Source organism: Dendrobates tinctorius, unplaced genomic scaffold, assembly GCF_039654945.1.
Source record: "Dendrobates tinctorius isolate UK_male_01 unplaced genomic scaffold, ASM3965494v1 ptg000251l, whole genome shotgun sequence".
Lineage (NCBI taxonomy): Eukaryota > Metazoa > Chordata > Amphibia > Anura > Dendrobatidae > Dendrobates > Dendrobates tinctorius.
Window position 1 is genome coordinate 12,134,242 of NW_027361918.1, and position 15,583 is coordinate 12,149,824.

Here is a 15,583-nt window from a genome sequence, read left to right on the forward strand (position 1 = left end):
ACTCAACTTCAAAAGCTTTAATATCAACGCCTAATGTCATGCTTCTATCCAGTTTCAAACTGGGGACCGTTCGCGTGTGAGGTGAACGTGACAACCACTCCACTTCAGAAACTCCATGCAAAGCTAAAGATGTTTAAACATGCTGAAATGAACTTGAAAAAGAAAAAAACAGCCAGCCAAAGTCAAGAGGTCTTCCTCTATGTCTGAAGACAGGACAAAGTGCATTTTGCAACACAGGAACCTTTCATTTGTCAGGCTATTGGAGAAAAAGAACAAACAGGGAAACAAAACCATACTCCACAAAACATTCTCATGCCTTTGTCCAAAAGCCAAAAAGAAAAAGCACCTAGATGCCTGCTTTCGCACCTTGATCCTATCAGGTGTTACTTGAATTAGGAACACTTAGACACTGTCAAAAACACACATGCTTGCCAAAAGCAAAAACGGGTAGAAATAATCACATTGGTAAAAGTAATGCTCATTAAACCAGCAATAGAATATGCTAACTAAGGCTAATTAAGCCAACAATATACGTTTGTGATCAAAATAAAGAAAAGCCACATGTTTCTGCCCGGGATCAAAACAGGGAACTTTCAGGAGGATGGCAAACAGGACAATCACTACACTACAGTAACCAGACAAGAGCGTTTACTGTGGTCATGGCAAGCATTAAAGATCAAGCACTCATTGTCAAAAGCGCTAGTTTGCAAGAGGAACGCTGTGTTTCTGCACAGTTTCGAACTGAGGACCTTTCGCATGTAAAGCGAACATGATAACCGCTACACTACAGAAACCAACCAATTCAAACAAACAAAAAATGCTGTGGTCACGGCAAGCAATAAAGAACAAGCACTGAAAGTCAAAAATATCGTTTTCCAAGAGAAAAAGCTGTGTTTCTGCCCAGTTTCGAACTGGGGACCTTTCGCGTGTGAGGCGAACGTGATAACCGCTACACTACAAAAACCGGATGCAAGCGCTTACTGTGGTGACAACAAGCAATCGAGATCAAGAACTGAAAGTCAAAAGCTTGGATACCAAAGGGTAACAGCGTGTTTCTGCCCAGTTTCGAAGTGGGGACCTTTCGCGTGTTAGGCGAACGTGATAACCACTACACTACAGAAACCGGCTGTGGAAGGTTACTGTGGTCATGACGAGCCATCGAGAACAAAGACTCAACGTCAAAAGCTTTAATATCAACGCCTAATGTCATGCTTCTATCCAGTTTCGAACTGGGGACCTTTCGCGTGTGAGGTGAACGTGACAACCACTACACTTAAGAAACTCCATGCAAAGCTAAAGATGTTTAAACATGCTGAAATGAACTTGAAAAAGAAAAAAACAGCCAGCCAAAGTCAAGAGGTCTTCCTCTATGTCTGAAGACAGGACAAAGTGCATTTTGCAACACAGGAACCTTTCATTTGTCAGGCTATTGGAGAAAAAGAACAAACAGGGAAACAAAACCATGCTCCACAAAACATTCTCATGCCTTTGTCCAAAAGCCAAAAAGAAAAAGCACCTAGATGCCTGCTTTCGCACCTTGATCCTATCAGGTGTTACTTGAATTAGGAACACTTAGACACTGTCAAAAACACACATGCTTGCCAAAAGCAAAAACGGGTAGAAATAATCACATTGGTAAAAGTAATGCTCATTAAACCAGCAATAGAATATGCTAACTAATGCTAATTAAGCCAACAATATACGTTTGTGATCAAAATAAAGAAAAGCCACATGTTTCTGCACGGGATCAAAACAGGGAACTTTCAGGAGGATGGCAAACAGGACAATCACTACACTACAGTAACCAGACAAGAGCGTTTACTGTGGTCATGGGAAGCAATAAAGATCAAGCACTCATTGTCAAAAGCGCTAGTTTGCAACAAGAACGCTGTGTTTCTGCACAGTTTCGAACTGAGGACCTTTCGCGTGTAAAGCGAACGTGATAACCGCTACACTACAGAAACCAACCAATTCAAACAAGCAAAAAATGCTGTGGTCATGGCAAGCAATAAAGAACAAGCACTGAAAGTCAAAAAGATCGTTTTCCAAGAGAAAAAGCTGTGTTTTTGCCCAGTTTCGAACTGGGAACCTTTCGCGAGTGAGGCAAACGTGATAACCGCTACACTACAGAAACCGGATGCAAGTGCTTACTGTGGTGACAACAAGCAATCAAGATCAAGAACTGAAAGTCAAAAGCTTGGATACCAAAGGGTAACAGCGTGTTTCTGCCCAGTTTCGAACAGGGGACCTTTCACGTGTTAGGCGAACGTGATAACCACTACACTACAGAAACCGGCTGCGGAAGGTTACTGTGGTCATGACGAGCCATCGAGAGCAAAGACTCAACGTCAAAAGCTTTAATATCAACGCCTAATGTCATGCTTCTATCCAGTTTCGAACTGGGGACCATTCGCGTGTGAGATGAACGTGACAACCACTACACTTCAGATACTCCATGCAAAGCTAAAAATGTTTAAACGTGCTGAAATGAACTTGAAAAAGAAAAAAACAGCCAGCCAAAGTCAAGAGGTCTTCCTCTATGTCTGAAGACAGGACAAAGTGCATTTTGCAACACAGGAACCTTTCATTTGTCAGGCTATTGGAGAAAAAGAACAAACAGGGAAACAAAACCATGCTCCACAAAACATTCTCATGCCTTTGTCCAAAAGCCAAAAAGAAAAAGCACCTAGATGCCTGCTTTCGCACCTTGATCCTATCAGGTGTTACTTGAATTAGGAACACTTAGACACTGTCAAAAACACACATGCTTGCCAAAAGCAAAAACGGGTAGAAATAATCACATTGGTAAAAGTAATGCTCATTAAACCAGCAATAGAATATGCTAACTAAGGCTAATTAAGCCAACAATATACGTTTGTGATCAAAATAAAGAAAAGCCACATGTTTCTGCCCGGGATCAAAACAGGGAACTTTCAGGAGGATGGCAAACAGGACAATCACTACACTACAGTAACCAGACAAGAGCATTTACTGTGGTTATTGCAAGCATTAACGATCAAGCACTCATTGTCAAAAGCGCTAGTTTGCAAGAGGAACACTGTGTTTCTGCCCAGTTTCGAACTGAGGACCTGTCGCGTGTAAAGCAAACATGATAACCGCTACACTACAGAAACCAACCGATTCAAACAAACAAAAAATGCTGTGGTCATGGCAAGCAATAAAGAACAAGCACTGAAAGTCAAAAAGATCGTTTTCCAAGAGAATAAGCTGTGTTTCTGCCCAGTTTAGAACTGGGGATTTTTCGCGTGTGAGGCTAATGTGATAACCGCTACACTACAGAATCCGGATGCAAGCGCTTACTGTGGTGACAACAAGCAATCGAGATCAAGAACTGAAAGTCAAAAGCTTGGATACCAAAGGGTAACAGCGTGTTTCTGCCAAGTTTCGAACTGGGGACCTTTCGCGTGTTAGGCGAACGTGATAACCACTACACTACAGAAACCGGCTGCGAAAGATTACTGTAGTCATGACAAGCCATCGAGAACAAAGACTCAACGTCAAAAGCTTTAATATCAACACCTAATGTCATGCTTCTATCCAGTTTCGAACTGGGGACCGTTCGCGTGTGAGGTGAACGTGACAACCACTACACTTCAGAAACTCCATGCAAAGCTAAAGATGTTTAAACATGCTGAAATGAACTTGAAAAAGAAAAAAACATCCAGCCAAAGTCAAGAGGTCTTCCTCTATGTCTGAAGACAGGACAAAGTGCATTTTGCAACACAGGAACTTTTCATTTGTCAGGCTATTGGAGAAAAAGAACAAACAGGGAAACAAAACCATGCTCCACAAAACATTCTCATGCCTTTGTCCAAAAGCCAAAAAGAAAAAGCACCTAGATGCCTGCTTTCGCACCTTGATCCTAACAGGTGTTACTTGAATTAGGAACACTTAGACACTGTCAAAAACACACATGCTTGCCAAAAGCAAAAACGGGTAGAAATAATCACATTGGTAAAAGTAATGCTCATTAAACCAGCAATAGAATATGCTAACTAATGCTAATTAAGCCAACAATATACGTTTGTGATCAAAATAAAGAAAAGCCACATGTTTCTGCCCGGGATCAAAACATGGAACTTTCAGGATGATGGCAAACAGGACAATCACTACACTACAGTAACCAGACAAGAGCGTTTACTGTGGTCATGGCAAGCATTAAAGATCAAGCACTCATTGTCAAAAGCGCTAGTTTGCAAGAGGAACGCGGTGTTTCTGCCCAGTTTCGAAATGAGGACCTTTCGCGTGTATAGCGAACGTGATAACCGCTACACGACAGAAACCAAGCAATTCAAACAAACAAAAAATGCTGTGGTCATGGCAAGCAATAAAGAACAAGAACTGAAAGTCAAAAAGATCGTTTTCCAAGAGAAAAAGCTGTGTTTCTGCCCAGTTTCGAACTGGGGACCTTTCTCGTGTGAGGCGAACGTGATAACCGCTACACTACAGAAACCGGATGCAAGTGCTTACTGTGGTGACAACAAGCAATCGAGATCAAGAACTGAAAGTCAAAAGCTTGGATACCAAAGGGTAACAGCGTGTTTCTGCTCAGTTTCGAACTAGGGACCGTTCGCGAGTGAGGTGAACGTGACAACCACGACACTTCAGAAACTCCATGCGAAGGTAAAGATGTTTAAACATGCTGAAATGAACTTGAAAAAGAAAAAAACATCCAGCCAAAGTCAAGAGGTCTTCCTCTATGTCTGAAGACAGGACAAAGTGCATTTTGCAACAAAGGAACCTTTCATTTGTCAGGCTATTGGAGAAAAAGAACAAACAGGGAAACAAAACCATGCTCCACAAAACATTCTCATGCCTTTGTCCAAAAGCCAAAAAGAAAAAGCACCTAGATGCCTGCTTTCGCACCTTGATCCTATCAGGTGTTACTTGAATTAGGAACACTTAGACACTGTCAAAAACACACATGCTTGCCAAAAGCAAAAACGGGTAGAAATAATCACATTGGTAAAAGTAATGCTCATTAAACCAGCAATAGAATATGCTAACTAAGGCTAATTAAGCCAACAATATATGTTTGTGATCAAAATAAAGAAAAGCCACATGTTTCTGCCCGGGATCAAAACAGGGAACTTTCAGGAGGATGGCAAACAGGACAATCACTGCACTATAGTAACCAGACAAGAGCGTTTACTGTGGTCATGGCAAGCATTAAAGATCAAGGACTCATTGTCAAAAGCGCTTGTTTGCAAGAGGAACGCTGTGTTCCTGCCCAGTTTCGAACTAAGGATCTTTCGCGTGTAAAGCGAACGTGATAACCACTACACTACAGAAACCAACCGATTCAAACAACCAAAAAATGCTGTGGTCATTGCAAGCAATAAAGAACAAGCACTGAAAGTCAAAAAGATCGTTTTCCAAGAGAAAAAGCTGTGTTTCTGCCCAGTTTCGAACTGGGGCCCTTTCGCGTGTGAGGCAAACATGATAACCGCTACACTACAGAAACCAGATGCAAGCGCTTACTGTGGTGACAACAAGCAATCGAGATCAAGAACTGAAAGTCAAAAGCTTGGATACCAAAGGGTAACAGCGTGTTTCTGCCCAGTTTCGAACTGGGGACCTTTCGCGTGTGAGGCGAATGTGATAACCGCTACACTACAGAATCCGGATGCAAGCGCTTACTGTGGTGACAACAAGCAATCGAGATCAAGAACTGAAAGTCAAACGCTTGGATACCAAAGGGTAACAGCGTGTTTCTGCCCAGTTTCGAACTGGGGACCCTTCTCATGTTAGGCGAACGTGATAACCACTACACTACAGAAACCGGCTGTGGAAGGTTATTGTGGTCATGACGAGTGTAAAATAATGCATATCCTGTAAAATACTCAGGACTAGTTACCAGATAAAAATATAGTGGTTTATTTGGATTCTTCCATCAAAGAAAGGTTATTACAGAAAAACAGGTGAATAAAAATAAGTGAAAGAGATATTGTCCATTGTTCATAGCAAAGCAGCATGTATTCTTCTTTCTCTCCGGGATCTCACATGGCAAATGGCGTCTGTCTCTCAGTTCGGCTTCTTCGTAATAAAGTAACATACCAGCTGTTGAGTTATGTCATCTTGCGTCTGTGTCTCATGATGGTGAGGGAAGAAGAAGAGCGACCTCTACAGTTAGCCATGAATTATATACGTCTCCTAAAGCACGTGGTCTCTACATATATGGAGTTTGACATTTACCTCAAGGCTAAACTTAAATATGTAGTGAGCTGACATTTCTACCATGAGCCAAGCTTAAAAATAGCCTATGTCATGTAAGCTAAAGCATTCTACAGAACTGGGTGTAATAAGAAATATTTAACGAATTATTAATATTTAACAATTCCCCCTTTTGAGGGAGACAGACATTAATTGGAACCCTCAAATATAACGATCTTTTTTCTTCTTTTCTTCTTCTTTGACAAAATAATTTAATATCAATAATAATAATAATAATAATAATAATAATAATAATATTAGATTACCGTTATAAGTACTCAATGACATAATTGATGTGAATTCATGTTATGGTAAGCCGTGAACAATATTCATATAAAATATGTATAATTATACTTCCCTAAGTCTAAATTGAAGCATCTCAGGTCCAGTCATCATCATCTGATGTCATCTGGTCTTCATTTTGATGTCTTCTGTCTTCTTCTTGGTTCTTTTAAAAACACAGTTTTTCTATAGCATATAGAAATTGTGTTGTGTATCAAATCAAAGTCCATAATTTCAAATGTTAATACGAAAACAAAGTCTATGCAGCTTTAATATCTGTGCAGTGTCATCTTTAAAAACCTGGGCTTATATTGGCTCGCCTTGGATATTCTGGAATCCTCCATCGGTACTGGTCTTTGAACAGGTGTGACGTCTTTGGTCAGCAAAGCAAGGGTTAAAATGACTCTTCCTTGCTAAACATTGCACCATAACCAGTCCTTGTCCTAATGCACAGGACATATGTCAGGGTTAATTACCTTCATTGTTCACCAGCTTTACATCGAAGCTTTACAGGTGATTGAAAACTTCTGGAACTTGATAAGAACGTGATAACACAGTTCACATCAGCATCGTAGGATCATCGTCCTCTGGTTGTCAGGTTAGACACTTTAATTGTGACTGTCAGTGGTGGATACTGCACTTGTAATTAACACAGTCTTACTGAGAAGTCATAGCTTTGTTACCTTCTGGGACTTCTGGATCGCGGCATTCTTCTTCTTGCAACTGATAATAATCAATTTTAATATGAAAAGTCTTTATTAACGTAATTTCAGTATCTTGCTTGAAGTCTTCATTCTCTATTCTATACCAAATCTGGTAATTTCCCTATCCCATAATATCACAGCGTACCATAGCAATCAGTAATATCCATATAATTATTATCAGAATTTGTACCATATATGGATTTCAATATTTGAAATAATAAACGATAATACATTATTATCCGCATTTTTCATGTGATAGAACATTTTTTTATGTCATAGGTGTAATTACCTTTTTCAACCCATAGGTGTCACTGTGTTTTATGTAACCAGTGTTATCATCTTTATTAATAAGGAATATATTCATTATACTAATAATATGTAGGAATGTAAAGCCATGAACCAAAATAAGAATATATGAGTGAGCGAATGAATGAATAAAAGAATTGTTGCATATAACTCAGAAGTGAAACATTTTCCTTAGTAATAGAACCATATAATTGCTATATTTAATGAAGCAATATTCTCAGCAGATATTACTTTACTAAATATTGGTGAAAGAATTAAAAATAATGAAAAATAAGAATAAAAATAAAAATAAGAATAAGGCCTTTATGTTGATGCAGAGTAGTTATGTCTTCAGTAACATATACCCTTAATATTTCCATGATCTGGATTATTTCATAATTGTCATAAACTTGTGTTACCAAAATATTCAAATTATGCAACTTTGCATGTAATTCCTCTTAGTGTAAAGAAATGAATCCTTATAATACTTGTTATTATACCCAATACTTATACCATTGTACCTTATTAATATTTTTTCCTATTAAAATGTGTGAAGAAGAAGTATTAATCAAATGTGATGATGTAGTCAGGATCAAAAACATATTTTCCCCCTTAATACCAAAAAATATTGTTTCATGAAATAATTCATTTATCAAAACCAAAATTAAAAATAATTAATTTATAAATTGTGTAAATATTATACTTGCTTATACCATTATTTGTCTGAAGATGTGTAACCATTAAAATTAATTTGAATATCATAAAATTATCCTTTGGAAAAATTAATTTGCATAAACCATTTTGATGTGCGATTGCACTTTGCACTTATCCACTATTAACTAAATCAAAAAATAATAATTACTATAGAAATATAGAAATATATGTTGTATAGATAATATTTCATTATGTATCTTAATATTCTAATAATTTCCTAAAGATAAAAGCTTTTGGGGTTTTTTTTTTCTTTCCTCATTCAGAATCCTGAGGCCTCACAAACATATCACATTACTCGCTCAGCAGCTGCTCATACACTCAGTCACTGTCACTCAGACTGTGTAGTTTAAACCAAATACCTCACATATGAAGGTGTGATGAATACACGTATTTTAACCCAAATTATCCTAATTATCAATGCATTGTAAACTATTTCAATTTAGTCTCTTAATATTTCTTTGAATATTCCTCCACATGACATAAATATATGTTGTATAGCTATACTTGACATTTAGGCCTGGAAAAAAAATTCCATTGGTTTGCAAAAGTTGAGACCCCCTTAAAAATTATTTTCCTAAGGAACAGGGACATAGTATACTGGTATACTTGTATTATTAGAACAAGGTTCAAATTCCCCTGCTGTGGTTGTCATTCAAACCATGCAGTAAAGCACACACCCAGAACATTTTAAAAAGCAATTAGTTATTTCCTTTTAAGGGTTAGATATAAAATCATGCAATTATTGCAACTTCCTGTGTAAATAAAGGCATAAATCCTTGTAAGAGAATTTTTCCCGATTAAGTCCTGCTTTGAAATGAAAATTCTAAGGAAACATAAAAAATAAGGTTAATATCATATTCACATTCTATATATTATTACTGATGTAGATTTTAATTTTCATTAAAAAATACAGTTCTACTATTTCTACTTCTACAAACACTCTATATATACTGTATGACTATGTATATATCCACAAACCATAAAACTACAGGATTATACTCTATAACTCACTAATTGTATAACACTGTTACACAATATATATTACTTTTTTCCTAGCCAATTCCTACACCCATACTTATTTCTCTGCAAAAAATATCCTGAAAGGTTCTTGCCATTTTAAAGCTGATAGATTCTTGGAGCAGAGTATTCAGTTTACAGGCCATGATGTCACTCACCACCTGTTTCTGTCTGTTAAATTCGGCCATCTTGGTTACAGGAAGAAGATCAGAACTCATCATTTTTCTTAATTCCATTTGTGTCTTTTCGGTGTTCCTTTGCATCATTCCATATGGCTTATAACAAACATGTGATTTTCTTTTTCTTTCTTCGTAGATTTGATTTTGGGGAAATCTCATTTTAGAAGGCTTTGCTAATACCGGCTTCTGATAAGATTTTACTCTGCCTGTCTTTACAAAATTAGCACAATTTACTTTCCTCTCACGATTCTCGTGTTTTCTGGCAAAATCAAGGGATTGCGCACATTCAAACAAAGAATCTTTTTGTGACGCAATAACACGAGATGCAGGATTTAGAAACCAAAATTTGCTTACAAAACTCCTTATGATGGACGGTGTTTTGACATTCTCACTCAGCATTCTATACAAACGTTCATATATGGACATGAACGTAAAAATACATTCCTTCCGACCAATTCTTAATTTTTGAAGAATATCAATATCTGGATGATTTTCATTTGAAGAACAAAAAATGAGAATTTTTAATCTGTCTTTATCAGTTAAATTCTCATGTGTTTCACCAGATAACTTTAAAGACAATCTCCTAGCAAAATTTACAGGGATCCACATTTTGAACAACTGATTCTTCTCCTCGTTAGATAAATCAAATTTATCAGAACAACTTTCAAAAATCTCAGAGTTTCTACAAACATCTATTTTGTTGTCATAAGCAGGAATTATTTGGCATATCTTTATCAAAGTTTTCCTTCGGATTTGGGCCTGTGAGTCGTCTATTTTTAGTGGTATGTCTTTCCCTTGTACGTCCTCTACGTCAGTTCTGAAGTCTCCTCCTACTTCTCCATCTTGTTCCACGTCTGCAAGGTCACCTTCAATAGCTGCTACTTGTAACTGTTTCTCCACATTACAGTGAATCTCGGGAACATCACAACAATCATTTTTAGATTTCTCTGACACAGATCTATGAAATATATCTACCATCTGTAGAATATTTTTTAATCTCTCTCTTTCTCTATTGAAAAACTTAGAATCTAACCTCTGATTCTCGAGTTCACACTCGGCATATAAACTTAACCATAAAACTTCTGAATTAGAATTGTCTACAGACTTAAATTTCAATTTACTCTGCTTAGCAAGACAATTAATGACATCCATTTTATCTTACCTTGAAATGTCTCAGCTTGTTCCTTTGATGGACAACGCTGGGTTCCTGTTGTCTTGGTTTCAGCACGTCTGGCACTTTGGCACTTGTAGTACTTCTCAATCTATCTGGCAATTCTTACTTCTAGGTTCTGTGTGATTCTTGTAAGTAGTGGAATTCCCGATAACTTGCACATATGATTTGACGTTAGCAAAGTCCAATCCCCCGTGTGGGCAAGTTGAGGGAAATCCGCAAAAAAGTACAAAAATTCAGATCTGGCTGGCTCTCCAATGTAAAATAATGCATATCCTGTAAAATACTCAGGACTAGTTACCAGATAAAAATATAGTGGTTTATTTGGATTCTTCCATCAAAGAAAGGTTATTACAGAAAAACAGGTGAATAAAAATAAGTGAAAGAGATATTGTCCATTGTTCATAGCAAAGCAGCATGTATTCTTCTTTCTCTCCGGGATCTCACATGGCAAATGGCGTCTGTCTCTCAGTTCGGCTTCTTCGTAATAAAGTAACATACCAGCTGTTGAGTTATGTCATCTTGCGTCTGTGTCTCATGATGGTGAGGGAAGAAGAAGAGCGACCTCTACAGTTAGCCATGAATTATATACGTCTCCTAAAGCACGTGGTCTCTACATATATGGAGTTTGACATTTACCTCAAGGCTAAACTTAAATATGTAGTGAGCTGACATTTCTACCATGAGCCAAGCTTAAAAATAGCCTATGTCATGTAAGCTAAAGCATTCTACAGAACTGGGTGTAATAAGAAATATTTAACGAATTATTAATATTTAACATAGTCCGGTGGCTCTGGCTGACGGGATGATGTGGGATATTAGGGGTAGTAGTCCGGTGGCTCTGGCTGACGGGATGATGTGGGATATTAGGGGTAGTAGTCCGGTGGCTCTGGCTGACGGGATGATGTGGGATATTAGGGGTAGTAGTCCGGTGGCTCTGGCTGACGGGATGATGTGGGATATTAGTGGTAGTAGTCCGGTGGCTCTGGCTGACGGGATGATGTGGGATATTAGGGGTAGTAGTCCGGTAGCTCTGGCTGACGGGATGATGTGGGATATTAGGGGTAGTAGTCCGGTGGCTCTGGCTGATGGGATGATGTGGGATATTAGGGGTAGTAGTCCGGTGGCTCTGGCTGATGGGATGATGTGGGATATTAGGGGTAGTAGTCCGGTGGCTCTGGCTGATGGGATGATGTGGGATATTAGTGGTAGTAGTCCGGTGGCTCTGGCTGACGGGATGATGTGGGATATTAGTGGTAGTAGTCCGGTGGCTCTGGCTGACGGGATGATGTGGGATATTAGGGGTAGTAGTCCGGTGGCTCTGGCTGACGGGATGATGTGGGATATTAGGGGTAGTAGTCCGGTGGCTCTGGCTGACGGGATGATGTGGGATATTAGTGGTAGTAGTCCGGTGGCTCTGGCTGACGGGATGATGTGGGATATTAGGGGTAGTAGTCCGGTGGCTCTGGCTGACGGGATGATGTGGGATATTAGTGGTAGTAGTCCGGTGGCTCTGGCTGACGGGATGATGTGGGATATTAGGGGTAGTAGTCCGGTGGCTCTGGCTGACGGGATGATGTGGGATATTAGGGGTAGTAGTCCGGTGGCTCTGGCTGACGGGATGATGTGGGATATTAGGGGTATTAGTCCGGTGGCTCTGGCTGACGGAATGATGTGGGATATTAGGGGTAGTAGTCCGGTAGCTCTGGCTGACGGGATGATGTGGGATATTAGGGGTAGTAGTCCGGTAGCTCTGGCTGACGGGATGATGTGGGATATTAGGGGTAGTAGTCCAGTAGCTCTGGCTGACGGAATGATGTGGGATATTAGGGGTAGTAGTCTGGTGGCTCTGGCTGACGGGATGATGTGGGATATTAGTGGTAGTAGTCCGGTAGCTCTGGCTGACGGGATGATGTGGGATATTAGGGGTAGTTGTCCGGTGGCTCTGGCTGATGGGATGATGTGGGATATTAGGGGTAGTAGTCCGGTGGCTCTGGCTGACGGGATGATGTGGGATATTAGTGGTAGTAGTCCGGTAGCTCTGGCTGACGGGATGGTGTGGGATATTAGGGGTAGTAGTCCGGTAGCTCTGGCTGACGGGATGATGTGGGATATTAGGGGTAGTAGTCCGGTGGCTCTGGCTGATGGGATGATGTGGGATATTAGGGGTAGTAGTCCGGTGGCTCTGGCTGATGGGATGATGTGGGATATTAGTGGTAGTAGTCCGGTGGCTCTGGCTGACGGGATGATGTGGGATATTAGTGGTAGTAGTCCGGTGGCTCTGGCTGACGGGATGATGTGGGATATTAGGGGTAGTAGTCCGGTGGCTCTGGCTGACGGGATGATGTGGGATATAAGGGGTATTAGTCCAGTGGCTCTGGCTGACGGGATGATGTGGGATATTAGGGGTAGTAGACCGGTGGCTCTGGCTGACGGGATGATGTGGGATATTAGGGGTAGTAGTCCGGTGACTCTGGCTGACGGGATGATGTGGGATATTAGGGGTATTAGTCCGGTGGCTCTGGCTGACGGGATGATGTGGGATATTAGGGGTAGTAGTCCGGTGGCTCTGGCTGACGGGATGATGTGGGATATTAGGGGTAGTAGTCCGGTGGCTCTCGCTGACGGGATGATGTGGGATATTAGGGGTAGTAGTCCGGTGGGTCTGGCTGACGGGATGATGTGGGATATTAGGGGTATTAGTCCGGTAGCTCTGGCTGACGGAATGATGTGGGATATTAGTGGTAGTAGTCCGGTAGCTCTGACTGACGGGATGATGTGGGATATTAGGGGTAGTAGTCCGGTGGCTCTGGCTGACGGGATGATGTGGGATATTAGGGGTAGTAGTCCGGTGGCTCTGGCTGACGGGATGATGTGGGATATTAGTGGTAGTAGTCCGGTGGCTCTGACTGACGGGATGATGTGGGATATTAGGGGTATTAGTCCGGTGGCTCTGGCTGACGGGATGATGTGGGATATTAGAGGTAGTAGTCCGGTGGCTCTGACTGACGGGATGATGTGGAATATTAGGGGTAGTAGTCCGGTGGCTCTGGCTGACGGGATGATGTGGGATATTAGGGGTAGTAGTCCGGTGGCTCTGGCTGACGGGATGATGTGGGATATTAGGGGTAGTAGTCCGGTAGCTCTGGATGACGGGATGATGTGGGATATTAGGGGTAGTAGTCCGGTGGCTCTGGCTGACGGGATGATGTGGGATATTAGGGGTAGTAGTTCGGTTGCTCTGGATGACGGGATGATGTGGGATATTATAGTGAATGTGGCTATGCGGAGTGGGCTATGCCTTTCTATTGCTGCTGATACGTTTACTCCATTAATCTCGACTACATATATTGACTATGTTACCGCCAATGCAAGATTTTTTGGCGTTAAGTGTTCTTTTGCCATATGTTTGTGGTAATGCATATGTTTTTTTTTATCTGTATATACATAGAAGTTATATCTGCTTGAGCATAATTTTGTAGCCCTTTGTGGATGGGTCTTTTTGATCCTGGCCTGTCCACATATATATTGGGTGAGATCGTTAAATCAAGTGTTAATTTCTTTAGTTCCACTTTGCGTATTGTGCATTTAAACCCTTTTTGGTTGGGGGCTTCTCTTGACCCTGTGCCTTTTTCATGTATTAGGTGACCTAGGTACATTTAGGGTTAAGTCTTGCAGATACATTGCTCAAATAAGACAGGGGGCGGGTTTGATAGGAGCCCGAGTGGCCATCTGATCTGGCGCATGCGCGGTAATTTATCATGCCTGCGTGATGATTAGAGGTGGTGAGCTGAAGGACGACCAGACATCACGAACTACGCTTGCACAGTGTTCCATCGTCTTTCCTTTGATCGATCATCATATCACGCTGCGCGAACTCGCCCCTGCATGATGAACAGAGGTGGTGAGTTGAAGTACGCCGACACCATTAACGGCGCCTGCGCAGTATGGTATCACCCTCTCTCTGTCCGGTCTCACGTGCGCCTGTGCGATGAATCATTGAATCATCATGGTCATCTGTGCATCCTGCTCATCTCTAATACATTTTTTTTGTTCATTCATTTACAGTTGGAGCAGCCAGAACTTCCTCATCTTTATGTAGCTGCACTGTTATGAAAGAGTCACCGTAGGAGGCAAACACAAAAATAGTCGCTACGTCCAGAAAACCAGAGAAGTTGGCCGCTATCAGATTGCAGACCCCTGAACCTATCAACACAACTAGCAGTAGCCGTGGGGGGTTCCTACGGTGCCCTAGACCCCTCGATCACAGCCGGAGAGCTAAATAGCCTAAAGACAGAAAGGGAAATCTAAACTGCACCAGAGCAGACCCCAAAGTAATAGGCAGCCCCCAACATATAATGACGGTGAAGCAAGATGAAAAAACACTTACACAGATAGAAAGATAGGCTGAGCAAACGATGGGGCCCAATCTAACTAAATAGGACAGGAAAGGAAGGTTGCTGTCTGCAATCTGCCAAAACCCTATCAAAGACAAAAGCCAACAGACTGATATGGAAAAAGGCCCTGAAGACGCTAGGCTTCAAAAATACTATATCAGTACTCAGGTATTTTCTGAAGACAGAGCTAATAGGAATTCAGCTCACCCCAGCAGGGAATGGCAGAAATCCAGAAAAACAAAGCAAAACAAAATCAAAACACAAATGCAAAAAGCAGAGCAGAAAACTTAGCTTTTGAGGAGCAGGAATCCAGACTGGTCTCCAAGAATCCCTCAGAGAAATCACCCGCAAGGCAGAAGGGTCTCGCCGGCCTTATATCCAGTCTGTAACTCCACTCAGCCAGTCATCATCATTAGGCTCAGGTGCTTGATAATCAGGCTCACTACCTTCCTTTACCAGAAGAGGGAGTTCACCAGACCTCAGCAGCGAAGGGGAAAATGAACTCACAACACTGCACTATATGACATCTAGCTTTTTTTTATGTCTGTAAGGTCATGTTCACACATTGCCTAAATATTGATTGTTTTTTTGTTTTCTGCA

The 15,583-nt window shown here is 40.9% G+C and overlaps 7 non-coding genes across 7 annotated transcripts; all 7 read right to left on the minus strand.

Annotated features, from left to right (window-relative positions):
* Window positions 1–721: 721 nt before the first annotated feature.
* On the minus strand, window positions 722–794 carry TRNAV-UAC (transfer RNA valine (anticodon UAC)). Its single transcript has one exon. It is a non-coding gene; the product is annotated as a tRNA-Val (tRNA).
* A 97-nt stretch (window positions 795–891) lies between these two features.
* On the minus strand, window positions 892–964 carry TRNAV-CAC (transfer RNA valine (anticodon CAC)). Its single transcript has one exon. It is a non-coding gene; the product is annotated as a tRNA-Val (tRNA).
* An 86-nt stretch (window positions 965–1,050) lies between these two features.
* Window positions 1,051–1,123, minus strand: TRNAV-AAC (transfer RNA valine (anticodon AAC)). The gene has a single exon. It is a non-coding gene; the product is annotated as a tRNA-Val (tRNA).
* A 768-nt stretch (window positions 1,124–1,891) lies between these two features.
* TRNAV-UAC (transfer RNA valine (anticodon UAC)) lies at window positions 1,892–1,964 on the minus strand. Its single transcript has one exon. It is a non-coding gene; the product is annotated as a tRNA-Val (tRNA).
* A 1,426-nt stretch (window positions 1,965–3,390) lies between these two features.
* TRNAV-AAC (transfer RNA valine (anticodon AAC)) lies at window positions 3,391–3,463 on the minus strand. The gene has a single exon. It is a non-coding gene; the product is annotated as a tRNA-Val (tRNA).
* A 1,779-nt stretch (window positions 3,464–5,242) lies between these two features.
* Window positions 5,243–5,315, minus strand: TRNAV-UAC (transfer RNA valine (anticodon UAC)). The gene has a single exon. It is a non-coding gene; the product is annotated as a tRNA-Val (tRNA).
* A 97-nt stretch (window positions 5,316–5,412) lies between these two features.
* TRNAV-CAC (transfer RNA valine (anticodon CAC)) lies at window positions 5,413–5,485 on the minus strand. The gene has a single exon. It is a non-coding gene; the product is annotated as a tRNA-Val (tRNA).
* Window positions 5,486–15,583: the final 10,098 nt, after the last annotated feature.